The sequence below is a fragment of the Rattus rattus genome, chromosome 12 (genome assembly GCF_011064425.1).
Source record: "Rattus rattus isolate New Zealand chromosome 12, Rrattus_CSIRO_v1, whole genome shotgun sequence".
Lineage (NCBI taxonomy): Eukaryota > Metazoa > Chordata > Mammalia > Rodentia > Muridae > Rattus > Rattus rattus.
This window is the reverse complement of record NC_046165.1, coordinates 60,210,622-60,225,394: the sequence shown is the minus strand read 5'-3', so window position 1 is coordinate 60,225,394 and position 14,773 is coordinate 60,210,622. Positions and strand designations below refer to the sequence as shown.

General features: G+C 46.7%; 1 protein-coding gene and 1 long non-coding RNA gene across 7 annotated transcripts in view; one reads left to right on the top strand and one right to left on the bottom strand.

The window, feature by feature from the left end:
- Positions 1-14,773, bottom strand: part of Msra (methionine sulfoxide reductase A) — a 322,939-nt gene that overhangs the window by 66,881 nt on the left and 241,285 nt on the right. The gene's annotated exons all lie outside the window — the stretch shown is intronic.
- LOC116913362 lies at positions 3,480-7,272 on the top strand. The gene is made up of 2 exons (XR_004389612.1): positions 3,480-3,760; positions 6,923-7,272. It is a non-coding gene; the product is annotated as an uncharacterized LOC116913362 (long non-coding RNA).

The window sequence follows — 14,773 nt, the reverse complement described above, 5'->3', positions numbered from 1 at the left end:
AGTTGGCCCTCAGTTGGTCCTCAGTTGGTCCTCGGTTGGTCCTCAGTTGGCCCCTCAATTGGTCCTTGGTTGGCCCTAAGTTGGTCCTCAGTTGGCCCTCAGTTGGCCCTCAATTGGTTGGTCCCTCAGTTGGTCCTCAATTGGTCAGTTGGTCTTGGTTTTGGTTGGCCCTCAGTTGGTCCTCAGTTGGCCCTCAGTTGGTCCTCGGTTGGTCCTCAGTTGGCCCTCAATTGGTCCTTGGTTGGCCCTAAGTTGGTCCTCAGTTGGTCCTCGGTTGGTCCTCAGTTGGTCCTCGGTTGGCCCTCGGTTGGCCATTGGTTGGCCCTCGGTTCGTCCTCAGTTGGCCCTGGGTTGGTCCTCGGTTGGCCCTAACTTGGTCCTCAGTTGGCTCTCAGTTGGTCCTCAGTTGGCCCTCAGTTGGTCCTTGGTTGGTCCTCGCTTGCCCCTCAGTTGGTCCTCAGTTGGTCCTCGGTTGGTGGCACTCTTTGGAGATGCTTAGGAGCTGTGGCCTCGCTGGAGGAAGCATGTCACTGGAGGCTTTTGATAGTTGTGATACTTCTTGTTTTCATTCTCTGCTTTGTGCTTGTGGTTAAAAGATGGGACCTCTCAGTTCCTGCTACTTGATGCCATGTCTCCACCCTGCCATGATGAAATCTAACCCCCTGGAACTATAAACTATAATAAACTCTTTTTCATCTCCTTGGTCATGGTGTTTCATTAACAATGAAGAAGTAACTACTACAGATAGTAAAAAATATTGATCTATGAAAAGTTATGTTACTAAACAGAATATATGCTATAGTATGACCTTGCTGCTTACAGTATTTTTTTTAGTGGTACCCATATAAAAAAACTTTAAAATGGGGTTGTGAGATGGTGCAGTGGTCAAATGTGCCTCTGTGAGGCCTGACTGACCAAGGACCCACATGGTAGAAGAAGAGAACTGACTTTTACAAGTTGTCCTGACATCAAGAGATGGATTTTGTGCAGATATATCACCTACCTCACCTACCCTAGAGACAGACAGATCAATAAATAAATGGACAAGTAAACATAAAGTGTTATTAGCAAATGTTCTTTTAATTCTCTTCTTGCTGCTTATCTGTGTTTTCCTTAACAGACACCTATTCCCTTAAAAAAAAAAAATTTAAAACATGATCCTGTTCTTCCAGAAAATTTCTTAAGAATTCACTGACCCCACCCTTGCTATATGCCCTGAGCCTGGGTGTTTATTTTGTGTTATGCACTGGGATTACACAAAGTGTGGGTTCCACTAACTTAAAATCCAACTGTGTGGTGACCTTGAGGCTCAGCGAGACTTCAGTGAGCCGACTTTGCAAAGTGGGAGGCGAGACCTCATGCACGCATGCGCATGCTCAACTCAGGGCTTCAAAACAAAGTAAATACGATGTACAATGTATGTGAAGGCCGGAGCTGGCTAAAGAAAGATGCAGGGAACAAGGTACAGCGTTCCTACAAGTTCACTGCATCTACAAACGCTAACCCACAGATAGCAGCTGGGGCTGGGGTGGCCGTAACAAGGTACAAAATGGCAGCATCCTGCACTGAGAAATGCATTCTGGGACAGGCTAACACAGTGTAAAATCAATGAGAACTCACCATGGCACTCTTCTTGTGCTTTGGAATATTTTTCTATACACTAATGATCCTGTTTCCCCTTTCAGAATAAGGCTGTTTGCATCTTGAAAGCATTCTGTTTTGTTGTCTAATCTTTGTAGTTTTGAAATAAAAATTTTCCTACCTATTATGTGGAAAAATATCTATTTCTCTGCGTTATTGTTCTAGGGAGGGTTCAAAAGAGTTTTTGAAGTGGCCGCTGTTGATGTGCTTGGCATCACAGAACGTAGAAGGTGAAGGGCAGAGAGTGGGAGTGGAAAACAATGGAGAGAGGGAGTGGAGAGAGACAATATGATTCTGATCTCCTCAAAGTCATTGTCTCCCACAAACATGTGCAGGTTTCTAATGTGGGACTGCAGTTGAAAGGTGGGGCTTGGGCTACCCACAGATATCACACAGAAGCACAGAAGACTGGAATCCTGTTCTCTGGGGCTGACTTCTGACACACGAACACAAGTCCAATGTTCCAAGGCTAGGAATCACAGCCTCTGAGGAAGGAAGGACTGACAAGAAGACTCCCATTCACTCTATCTCTTGGGCCTCTCCCCCGCACTCCAGGAAGGAGAGTGGCAGCAATCAGCAGCAGCCAATTCAGCCAATTTCTAGTGAAAGTGCTAAACAGAAAGCTTGCTGCTACCGGAGGGGTTTTTCTTGGGCAAGACCCCAAGAAGCTGACTTTAGTCATGAAGTTGATTCTCTGCAGAAGGCAGCCCCATCTCCCAAGATTGCCCCGGAGTGTGGCAGCTACCTTGAACATGACTTTGCTCTGAAGTCTTTGTCTCACAGTGAAAATGTGTGCCTGCATAAGCGTGCTCTGGCTGTGGTCCACAGTGACAGAAAAATGCAGAGAAAGGAACCGTCGCGCGCTCCTCCTCCTTCCACCCACATGGAGATGGAAATGGGCGAAGCGACTTCACCAGCGGAAGCACACCCCAAAGACAGTTCCGATGGCCGTGAGGAGAAGGCAGCGTGGTCTGCCAGCTGAGCAGAGTGGAAGGCTCTGATATACTGCACAGCAGAGCTGATTTTTAAAAATAAAAGGAAAAGATAGCCGAGGCCTCCTCCTCCCTCTGGTTGCTACCAACTCTGGCGCGCTTTCTGATCCCTAGAGTTTGATGCACGTTCGGTTCACAGACTGCAGTGTGTCTGCACCAGATGGCCTTGAGTTAATGAACACAAACTCATCACTTTTGCTCACCAGGGAAATGTGCAGCTCAATCTGATTTGTACTCTACAACTAAAAATATTTGAGTATTTTTAGGGAGCATTTTACCGAGACAAAATGGCACTTCAGGAAAGAATTCAAAACAAGGGACCAACCAGAAAATTGCAACTGAGATCCTCTATGCATTGAGCTGACTCCTTGGACCATGTGTACACCAAAATTAAAGCCGTGGGCTATAAGTTGAACATCCCAGTGGCCTCATTTTGCCCTGTGCCCGCCCCTGTCTCCAGCTCCAATGTCTTGCTGCATGCTGAAGTTGTGGTCCCCAAAGCACAGAAAAGAACTCAGATGCTGGGTCTGTTCATTTGCATACCAGAAACTCACTTTTCATGGTTCTATGGTGCACAGGCATGCACATGCACAGCTCTTATGCATGTTTGTAATGTTTTCTTATTTGTATGCTTTTACTCATTACCAAGTTTTGGATCCTGAGATGACCCACTAATGAATGGTATAGGACTTCCATCCTGTGCCTCTCAGCTGCAACTTCTTTGGGCCAAGACTCTTGGGGTCGTCAGCCCCAGCCAAAGAAGCAGTTTATGCCTCGTGATGGATCAGGAAACGGGAAACTGTTTCGTACAGCTCATTTTTACCCCTCCTCCAAACTCCCACATTTTCTGCTGTTTTATTTAGAAATCATGGCAATTTGGCTCAGGAACCTCGAAGCCACAGCTCCAGTCAGTCAGCTCTGCTCGCAGCGTTCTCTGAACTGAGCCAGCAACTGCAGCACCAGCTTCTGTTCTCATTAACCAACCGCGATTGCAGTAGCCTGGGCCCACAGTCACCTGCCACACCCAAACCAGGGCCTTTCCCGGAAGCGTTTTAGAAGTGCCCACCCTGGACCCACCCAGGACCTCCAGATCACCAGAGGGCAGGTGTGCAGTAAGGCTGCGTGAGGTAATCCTTAACTGTTACTGTCACTTAAATGTTACTGTGGGGGCTGGAGAGATGGCTCAGTGGTTAAGAGCACTGACTGCTCTTCCAGAGGTCCTGAGTTCAATTCCCAGCAACCACATGGTGGCTCACAACCGTCTGTAATGGATCTGATGCCCTCTTCTGGTGTCTGAAGACAGCTGCAGTGCGCTCATGTACATACAATACATCAATCTTATTGTGGGAAGTGGTTTTGTCCAACCTGCTAGGTGTTCCTACAGGCCACAGTGCCCTCAGGGAAGAGAGTTTAATCAACGAAGGTGCAAGCACCAGGCTTGCTGTGGTTCTTTCATGGTTAAAAAAAGATTAAAATAGTGTGTGCACATCTGCGTATGTGCATGCGCCTGTGCGTGTGAATGTGCGTGAATGTGCACCTGAGTATAGGTACCCTGGAGGGCAGTGGCATTGGACTCCCTAAGCCTGAGATACAGGCGACTGGGAGCCACTCTATGTAGGTGCCGGGAACTGAACCCAGGTCCTCTGCAAGAGCTCAGGTACTCTTAACTATGGAGAGATCTCTCCAGGCTCCTTGTTCATGTTTTATTGTGATCATCTACAAACAGCAAGTAACTTCTAGCAGGAGAACTGTTACTATTACTGACACATTGTTGTTTGGTAGAGATGAGCTGAGAGAGGGGACTCCTGCAGGCTCTCATTTGGATATGTGTGCCACAGGAGGAGGCTGCCAGCCAAGGTCCAGTGTCTCAGAGCATACGGGGCATTGACTCTCTTTAGATTGTTTAGTTGAACTGTTCTGTCCAACAATTCTAGAGTAGATCCGAAGAATTATAGGAAATAATAGTTTTGTGCAATGGTTTTAAAGATGTGCTTGGTCAGCTTCAGGGCAGGGTAGTAAGATAACTTCTGATTGCTGACCATGTCTAGCCTGGCTGACTGGCAAGTGACTTCCATGGTCCTGAGTGACCCTGTGACTGTCAGAGGGGAAACTGGTAATCCTGGAGATGGGGGTGAGAGGTGGGCCTAACTCAGAGAGGCAGCTAGGGTGGGTCTGGAGCCATTTAATGCAGAAATGCACCCTACCAGCAGGCTCACGGGACACAAGAGTAGGAAGGGCTGTGCTCTGCCCACCCACTCAAGGGGGTCACATCTGACCTTCAGAAGCCACAAGGATACTGAGAGGAGAGCAATGTGACCCAGACTGACCTGCCTGACACTGTAACCTTGTGAGGACTTGAGCTGGGCTAAGCCTAGTTGAGAAGCAGTGGAAAGCAAAAGGATTTCCACAGATGCAGCTGTCTGTTGGTGAGGAAAGAGAACAATAGAAGGGCATTTGTTTGAAAAGTATTAAAATTGAAGCTTTGAGGGAAAAAGACCAAAGCCCCAAGAGCACTTAAGGTCATTGGTTTGTGACTCGTGATTTTGTATGAAAGGGGAAAGTGCCCTGAATGGCCTAGCAAGTTATGGGGAAAGAAAACCCAGAGCAAGGCCGCCTGGCTCGGGCTAAGTAACTTCCCTTAAACTCAGAAGTTAGGGAGCCCAAGGGAGGCCTTGCCTTTACTGAGTGTCCTTGTCACTCTGGACTTTGTCTGTGACACTAGCAGTTGATCTGAGGATCCTACGGACTCTGACATTCTTGCATCCGAGAGTCCCTTACAGAGAGCCCAAAAGTGATGTGTCCTGGACATTAAGGACAAGTGGGTGTTAAGATCTGAACATAAGCTCTACTGTTGATAGTGCCGAGAGCAGAGATGTATCCAGCCATGCGGTGTATTAGGACAGAGGCCCTGCCTGAGTTACTTGTCTTGTTTCTGTGACTAAGTACCCAGCAAAAACAAAGTGAGGAAGGGAGGGCTTATTTATTTTGGCTCAGGTTCTAGAGGGGCTACCATCCATCATGGTGGGAAGGCCTGGCGGCAGGATGACAAAGCTGGTGACGTTCTCGTCCACAGTCAGAAGGCAGAGAGAGATGAATGCTGGTGCTCAGCTCACTTCTTCCTTTTATTCAGTTTTAGATCCCAGATCATGGGATGATGCTGCCCACATTCAGGGTTGGTTTTCCCACCTCAGTTGACCCATCCTTTCTGGAAACCCTAGGTTTGCCCAAAGTTTTTCTCCTAGGTGATTTTAAACTCTATCTGATTGGCAATCAAGAATACCATATTCATGAGACTGCCATGATTGAATCTGGGTTGCTTTATAGGGAGAGGGGCAGGAACACAGAGAATGCACACAATACACATCTACCCACCCCTGCTGTGGGGAGATGTACCTGGAAGCCTTGTTAGAAAGTGAACAAAAGCAATATGTCGTCGTCATCTTCTTCTTCTTCTTCTTCTTCTTCTTCTTCTTCTTCTTCTTCTTCTTCTTCTTCTTCTTCTTCTTCTTCTTCTTCTTCCTCTCTCTCTCTCTCTCTCTCTCTCTCTCTCTCTCTCTCTTGTGTGTTCCTGTTTGTCTGTGTGTATGTGTGTGTGTGTGCATGAAACATGTCTGCAGGTGCATGTGTGGGGACCATATGTGCTTTTACAGCATGCATGAGGTCAAAGGACAACCTCTGGGGTTGACCCTTGGAGACCTTCTGCCTTTTGTTTGAAACAGTGTCTCTCAAAGCCTGGAACATTGTCATATAGACCAGGCTAGCTGGCTTGTGAGCTTCCAGGAATCTACCTGAATTCACCTTCCATCTTGTCCTCACTGGAATCACGGGGGTGCACCATCACATCTGTCTTTTTACATGAGTTCCCTAGATCTGGACTTAGATCCTTGAACTTGTCTGTAAAGTACTTACTTTACAGACAGAGGCACCCCTCCAGCCCACGTAATGTCTTTATTAAATACTTTGTTCTGGTATTTTGCTGTAGTGTCAAATGGACTAATCCAGTGGCTATGGTACCTCAAAGAGTGGCAGAAGTCAGCTGTTAAAGCACCAGCAATGTTCACTGGTTGGGTGTCAGGGTCTGTGCTGGGGGCACCGTATTGCAATAGCAACTTGGGCAGATCCACCTTGTTTTTGAGGGGTACCAAAGGGAAATGTACAGAGGAGAGAGAGACCTGAGTTGGAGGGGCACCATGAGGTCAGATCCTCACAGACAAATGTACAGAACTAGGAGGCTGCAGAGGAGACACTGACGCGGTGGTCACATGAAGCCCTTCTTTTTCTCTACCCAGAAGCCCTTGTTCTCTGTTTGCTTGGGTCTTGTGACTCCATGAGAACAAGATTCGGTGTTTTAATAAACTAAGGAATCAAGAAAAGGGAAAAGGAAGGGGAATATCGACCAAGAAGACAGCACCTGTGAAAGTGAATGATGAAATCGCCGGCACTGAGCGGAGCGGAGGAACTGCTCGTTACACTACAACCACTTCCCGTCACTAACGGAACCCGAAATGGCTGCTTTACAAGCCCACAGCAGCCGCCTCAGCAGGCAAGGTGAACCTGCTATTGCTGTCACCCACCAAAAGCAATTTCTAAATATAAACCTCAACAGCTAAATAATAAATGTATTCTGCTTTGTGTGTAATTGCTTTAATTTATGGTTATTGTGTATAATTTGCAGTACCTAATCATGTTTTCAAATGAAGCAATATACTGCACACAATCCTTTGGATTTCTGTAGGCATTCTGTCTCTTCTGTTCTCCCAGACTGGCATTCTGCATGGCACTGGGATTCTCTCATTATTTCACTTTTATCAGGTAGGGAATCCAAGAACCTAAACACACGGTGACCATCTCAGGAGGCTACCCTCCTGCCCACAGTGGCCAGTCCAGTGGCCACCCTACCATTCAGTGACTATCTCAGGAGGTCACACAATAATCCCTGTAGCGGCCAGCATGACTTTTACCACAGCTTCCAACTTAGGTCTCAAGAAAGAAAACCAAACATGCGTCCAATCCATCCCATATTCAGCCCTGCTGTGTATCAACTCTACGGCTTCCTCAGTAGTCACATGAAGTCCTCCTTTTCTCTACCCAGAAGCCTTTGTTCTCTGTCTGCTTGGGTCTCTGTGTTACAGTGGCTAACACCTTTAGCATGACTATCTCTGAACTGAGAGCCTCTCCTTGTGTCCATGAGAGCATGTGACTTTTAACCCACTAGATGCATGCTGAGGCAGACAGAGTTTGGGCTCAGAAGGGCAGGGACAAGCAGCCACATTAAGAATGACCAATAAAGCCAGGTATGGTGGCACATGCCTTTAATCCCTTCACTCAGGAGGCAGGTGGACCTCTGTGAGTTCAAGGCCTGACTGTTCTATACAGTGAGACAAAACAACAAGATTGACAAATTAAGAGGCTGGAGAGATAGCTTAGCAGTTAAGAGAGTGAACATATTTCTCTTACAGAGGGCTCAAGTTTGGTTCTCAGCACCCACATCAAGTAGCTCACAGCCACTGGTAACTCCAGCTTTAGGGGATCTGACGCCCTCTTCTGGCCTCCCTGGGCACTGCATGTATATGCACATAAAAATAACTAAAAATACAATCCTTTAAAAAAAATGACTGATCAATAAGCCATGAGACATAGAGTGGAGTCTATTCTGAGTGTAAAGGCAAAATCATGAGAGATTTTGAGCATTCAGCTTCAGCTCTTCATGTCCAGAGAATAAACAGATGAACAGCTTGGGACTAATATTACATGCTTACTTAGGAGAAGAGCCAAAACCATGCACCCTTTGCTACTATGGGAGAAGGAAGGCCCATAGATGTTTCTGGATCCTTACAGGATTCCTACTAGAGATACGAGATACAAAAAGAGGTCACATTAGACTACCCTCAGGTGTCCATGTGGTTATTAGCAACACAAAGAGCAGGCACACAACCACTAACACAAGGAGAGTAAAAGACAGGAATGGAACTCCACCCAACTACATTATGATAAATTCCCAGTGAGCTAGCCAGTCTCCAGTTTGAACCAAGGCTGCACTCAAACAGCAGATTTGATTTCCATGCGCGCGCGCGCGCGTGCGCGCGCGCGCGTGTGTGTGTGTGTGTGTGTGTGTGTGTGTGTGTGTGTGTGTGTGTGTGTATGTGTGTGTGTCTGAATGTGGTATATGCAGGTGTGATGTGTGTGTTCCCATGCATGCATGTGGAGGCCAGAAGATGATATTAGATGTCCTGTTCTATTAGTCTTTATATCATCCTCTTGAGAATCTCTTCTTGAATCTGAAACAGGTTCCAGTATTTTTGACCTACACCCTAACACTGACATTGCAGGCCCATGTGGTCAGGAGGCCATGTTGGCATTTTATGTGAGTAGTGGGGAGTTGAATTCATGTCCTTGTGCTTATATAGCAAGTGCTCTGACACACTAAGCCATCTTCCAGCTCCAGCAAAAATTTGTTATTGTGAGCTTATAACATAAGCAAAGAATTGAACTCTGGAGTCCGTATTTCTTACAATGCAACTCCATTGTGCTGTGTTCTAAAAGATGTGCCTAATATCTGCTGGTAATAAGAAACTGAATTACATGGTTCTTCACCACTGTGAGGATGTGTCTAATCTTATTTAATTCCCACTTTGTGTGGGAAATGAAATAGTGTGTGATATGTGTGTTCCATACATGTAGGTGTGGATGTGCATGGAGGGAGTATGTGTGTATGCTCAGCAGGGAGTATGTGTCATGGGGGTGATGCATAGGCCATGCATCATGTGACTTGCTCCCAGATCTGCCTGTACTCCTGTACCGTATAGAAGCATCACCTGTCAATAAAAGCTGATGGCGTATTAGCTGAGGCAGGAAATAGGATGTGGGAGTTCTGGTAGGGAGAGAGGAACTCTGAGATAGAGTCAGGCATGGGAAGAGATTTGCCCCAAACTCTGAGGAGACAGAAGCATGAAGTTGAAAAGAGTAACCAGCCATATGGCACCCATAGAATACAATAACCGGGTTAATAAAGTTGTGAGTTAGTCAGGGAATAAGCACTAGCCTATGGCCTAGGCATTTATTCACAAATGATAAGGCTCAGAGTCATTATTTCTGGAACTTGGGTGCAGGTAGAAAACCCGCAGTTATAATTCATGAAGGAGAAAGACTGTAGAGAGAGGGGACCAGAGAGTCACAAGTCCAACTGCAGTCATGTGGATGAGCCAGGCACCTGGCAAGAAGCAGAGTCACAACACTGAACTAAGGGGAAACAAACATGTCTGTGACGAGGCCCAGTTTTAGGAGTTTTAGGAGAAGAGATAATCTTGGTGAACTGAGAACCTCTGGCATGAGTGCTTCAGATCCTGATCCTTGTGACTGAAATATGAAAAGCTCCCATAGGTTCATGTGTTTGAACATTTGGTGCCTAGTTGGTGATGTTTTGGGTGAGATCTGGAGCATTTTGGAGGTGGAGCTTCTCTGGAGGAAGTGGGTCATTTGGGGTGGAGCTTGGGAGTTCTACAGCAAGCCCACTTCCTGTCCTCTCTCGGTTTCCCACCTAGGGATGCAGTGTGACCAGCTGCCTCAGTGTCGCTCCCTATCCCGTGATGAGCTACCCACCCTTAAGCCCTGAATCACTCAGTGTCACTCCCTATCCCGTGATGAGCTACCCACCCTTAAACCCTGAATCAGAGCTGCTTTCATCAGGTGTTTTGTCATAGCAAGGAGAAGAACTAGAGCTCCATTCTAGAACCACCGAGAAGTCACTGCAGTTAACTTTACCGGCTCGTTCGTGATTCTCTGTGTGTAACACACTGAATGGCCAGCCATTTTCAAGCACATGTGGACAGCTTTGGAGAGGTGGTAGTCAGATGACTGGAAGACAGGATTTTCCCTTGGTGGTCACATAGCTCTTGACCACAGGGCAACAGTAGAACGCAGGCCCTGCATCTTCCTTTGCTCCTCTTTGACTAAATGAGAGGCTCTGGTCTTGCGGCTCAGAGCTAAGGATCCCGTGGCAGTGTTACGTAAGAGGCTGCTACTTGGGACTACAGAGTGTTCTGCCTTCAAAGTGATCTTTGGGTAAACAAGAGCCACAAGTAGTGTCTCCCAGAGAGATACTCAGCAAGACAGAGGATGAATCAACTCATTCATTCATTATTGATACACACATATGTCAGCGCAGGATCTGAGCTAGCAGGGCCCATAGTGTGCAGATGATCTCTTTGGTTGGAGATGTAGGACTTGACTTAAAAATCTCTGCCCTTTATTGTTATGTTTCTGTTTGCTTGTGAAGTCTTCAAATGAATATATGCCATTTTAAAGATGTGGCACAAACCCGTTGGCAGCACTTAGGGGCCACAAGGGATCTACCCCCCCAAAGAACAAAATGCCACATTTACATTTGTGGAATAAGGAGACCGGGGTTGCCTCCAGTCACAGTGCTGTCCCCTGAACTGATCAGGAGACAATGGTTTTGGAAAGCAATTTGCAAATGGGTGATACAATAGACAAACACTTTCCACTGGGCAGGGAGTGTGAGAAAAACACATGCTAGAAACAAATTTTAATCATCATAAATCAGGCTTCCATTTGCTCAACTGTAATAATACAACCTGCAGCTCATCATGAGGCTTCCTGCCGCCCGCCCTCAGAACACGATTGCTCCTGCAGGACACGCAGCATGGGTTGTTGCATCTGACGTGCAAACAATTACATCCCGTGTCAGCTCTGCTTATATACTGTTGGGAAGGGAGATAGACAGAGGCATCTAACAACTGGAATGCCCTTGCACTGAGATGCCGCAGAGCTGCAGATAGGGTGAGCACTGGGTTCACTGAGAGACCCTGTCTCAAAGAGTAAGATGGAGGGGCTGGAGAGATGGCTCAGCAGTTAAGAGCACTGGCTGCTCTTTCAGAGGACACACACTATGTGTATCTTAGCTCTTAACCATCTGTAAATTCAGTTCTAGGAGCTACAACATCCTCTTCTGGCCTACCCAGGTACCAGACAGATCATTGATGCACAGACAAAAGCAGGCAGAACATTAATATATATAAAATAAAATAAGGTAGAGAAGTGACTGAGGCAGACATTCAACACAACCTCTGGCCTCCACATGCACTTGCATGAGTCAGTGCACCTGCCCAACACAAACCATATAATACACAATATGCCATACAACACACAATGTTACATATACCATACAATATACAATATATACCACTCTGACCAGTTTAGGCCTCAAGGACAGAAGTTTATAGACTAATGGGCCCTTTGACTAGAACAAGCAGATGTTGCAATGGCTACAAACACAGCAAGCCAAGGCAAGAGGGAGTTGGTAAGGAAGAGACTTGATGTCTTACAATCCCTGCAGTAGCCCCAGTGTCAACTTGGACATCCAACTCAGAGCAAAGTCATGGCACTTGCTCTTAGTTGAAGGTCCCCAGCCAACCAGTACAGGGTCAGCTTCCCGTCACTTTTGTAGCTGTGGAGTAATTAAACTGCTTTGGTTCCCAGTGGGTCACATGTGCACCCGCCCAAGAGCTCTCTGAATTCTCGAAGGAAAGATACACATAAGCCAGCTAACTTTGATATGCCTTGACTAGCTCAGTGGTTGGGCATTTTTCATCCTCCCCTCAGTAAGCTTACATTCTCCCCTCCAACTTTCCTGTATAAACTTGGTAAATCTACACTTCATCTCCGCTACCCCAGACCCAATTGGGTGAGTAGTGACCTCTAGGGTCATTTTCCCAAATTCCTACAAGACTGGTTGTTTTCTTTCCTGCAGGTCTTACATCTGATCCTTCTCCCTCTGAGTCATGGTGATTCTCTATCTCTCTTCTCTCTCCCGGCCCCTTGCCTGCACAATCGAAAAGCCCCTCTTCTATCTTTCGCCCAGCCATTGACTGTATGGCAATTCTTTATTATCAGTTGACGCCAGTTGGGGGCAGGGCCCTCAGGTCTGGAAGTATGGCTTTTTGGGAGTAGAAATCTGACAAAGCATTAGAACCAATCCCCTACACGCTTTCACTAGAGAGGGCATGCCGAGGTGTGGGGTCAGGAAAATGGCTGCCTAGGTTCCTCTGAAGAAATTTGAGGGCTGCCTTTGCTAAAAACAGGGCCTTATAAGAATACACAGTTATCTGATGGGGATGATTATGGGATGAGGGATGAGGCCTCCCTGGCTTGAGGTTGTCCCACTTTGCTGAATCTACTCAGCTCTGTGAACAACCACACTTATCAGTGCAGACGTGTTTTCCCCAGGATTACAACCCAGGGTCAAGTTAGGCTGCCTCCTGAGAGGGTACGGTGTGCTCTTCCACTCTGCTCTCATGTTTTCTCACTGACTCTAGAGCCTATAGTTCCTTCAGCCTTGCCAGAAGGCCCACACTAAACCATAAGGCCAGGATGTTTATGCAGGCTGGTACCAGCAGAGAGAAACTCAGCAGTTCCTGGGTTAGGTAACCACCCATTAGCCTGAAAACCTCTAGGGAAGAGCGCCTGCACACGAGATGGAAAAACATCTTTTGAAACTCTGCCCATGACCAATGGTCAATTTCCGAACTTTAGTCCACTGCAGAAAATCAATGAAGCCACTAAATTCTTTGATGGGTGAACAATCCTTTGCTCTTAAAGCCCTGTGGCTTCAGCTGAGATCTCAGAAAAGCTTTGCTTGTTTTGTTTGTAACATGTAGCTTGGACTCATACACACACACACACACACACACACACACACACACACACACACACACACACTCACCTATAAAATACTTTTATTTTATGCCTTCATGTATGTCTGCACACTACATGTGTGCCTGGTGCCTGTGGAGGTAAGAAGGCACCTGGAACTAGAGTCACAAATGGTGTGACCTGTGATGTGCATGCTCGCAGGCACTGCGCTATCTCTCTACCCCAGCTTAGGCCCATGTCTACTGTACCTCAGTTGTAAGATTCCACCATCAGCTCTCAAGCTCCGTGGGTCCGTGTGCCTCAGAGACCATGGGAACTTGCAAGCTTTCTCCCAGGGTCTACATGATCAAAGCCCCCTCCTCACTGATAACATGGTATATTTCTTCTTTCACCCTTATGATCTCAGGAGTATAAGTGGAGTTTCCCAAGAGCTACAGTAGATGCGATGACGGCCTCACTCCAGCAGCTGAGACATGTGCTTGGGTCAAAAAAGTGCCCAGTTCCTATCTCTAGGTGATGAATATCAAATAGAAACTTTTTTGGGGGGAGAGGGGAGGAGGTAGGATTCCTGAATAATTCTTGAAGGTTTAAAGAGGTCCTGAGAGCCCAAACTCTGAGGATCACTAGTCAAGGTTAAATCTGAATGACAATGGAAACCCATAGGCCTGTCTATGAGCTAGAGTCTACAACAGAGGAGGACAGGGACAGGGCCTGAAAGGCTGGGGCTGTCATTTAACTATTTCACAGCTGACTCATAAGGAGACATTGTTGATACCAAGTATGAAGCAGGCCTAGTCACCACCACATGGCATAGGGAGCTAGCAGTTAACTCTCTCCTAAACTCCTAACTGTAGCTCACCTCCCCTCACCCCTCACAGGCAAGTCAGAGGAAGAAGCACGTTGCTAGGAAACAGCTATAGCTCTCAATTCCTTAGCATCATCTTTGCTCCCCATGCTTTCCTTACCATCAGCTGTGTGGTCAAGGTTAAACTCCAGGGAAAATCACGTGGCTGGTGTCTCTGAAGACTTCTGTGTGAACTATGATGTATTAGGATGGGAAGAACATGTAGGGAATAAAAGGCAGGCAACAGAGCCAGGGGCCCATCCTCCATGGAACATAGGATTAGACCCATTTTAGAGACTAGTGGAGACAGAGTGTGAGTTACTTACTCAGGTTTAGACAAGTCTTATCTGATGCCAGAATCTAGACACTACATTTTAGGTCCACTATTCTGAGGTCCACTATTGACCTCAAGATCAAATCATTTAGGGATTTTTTAAAAGTTCACATCAGTCAGCTCTACCCATGAAGGTTCTAATTCCATGGAAGCTTCAGAGTTTATCAGAGGACCCACTTCTTCTTGGCCTCAGCTACAAATGCCATTTGGGGAAGGTGGAAAGCTTGCTCCAGCCAACACACCTAGCTGGATGTTTTGGGGTCATGTTTTTCTTGAAGAAATAAGACTTTT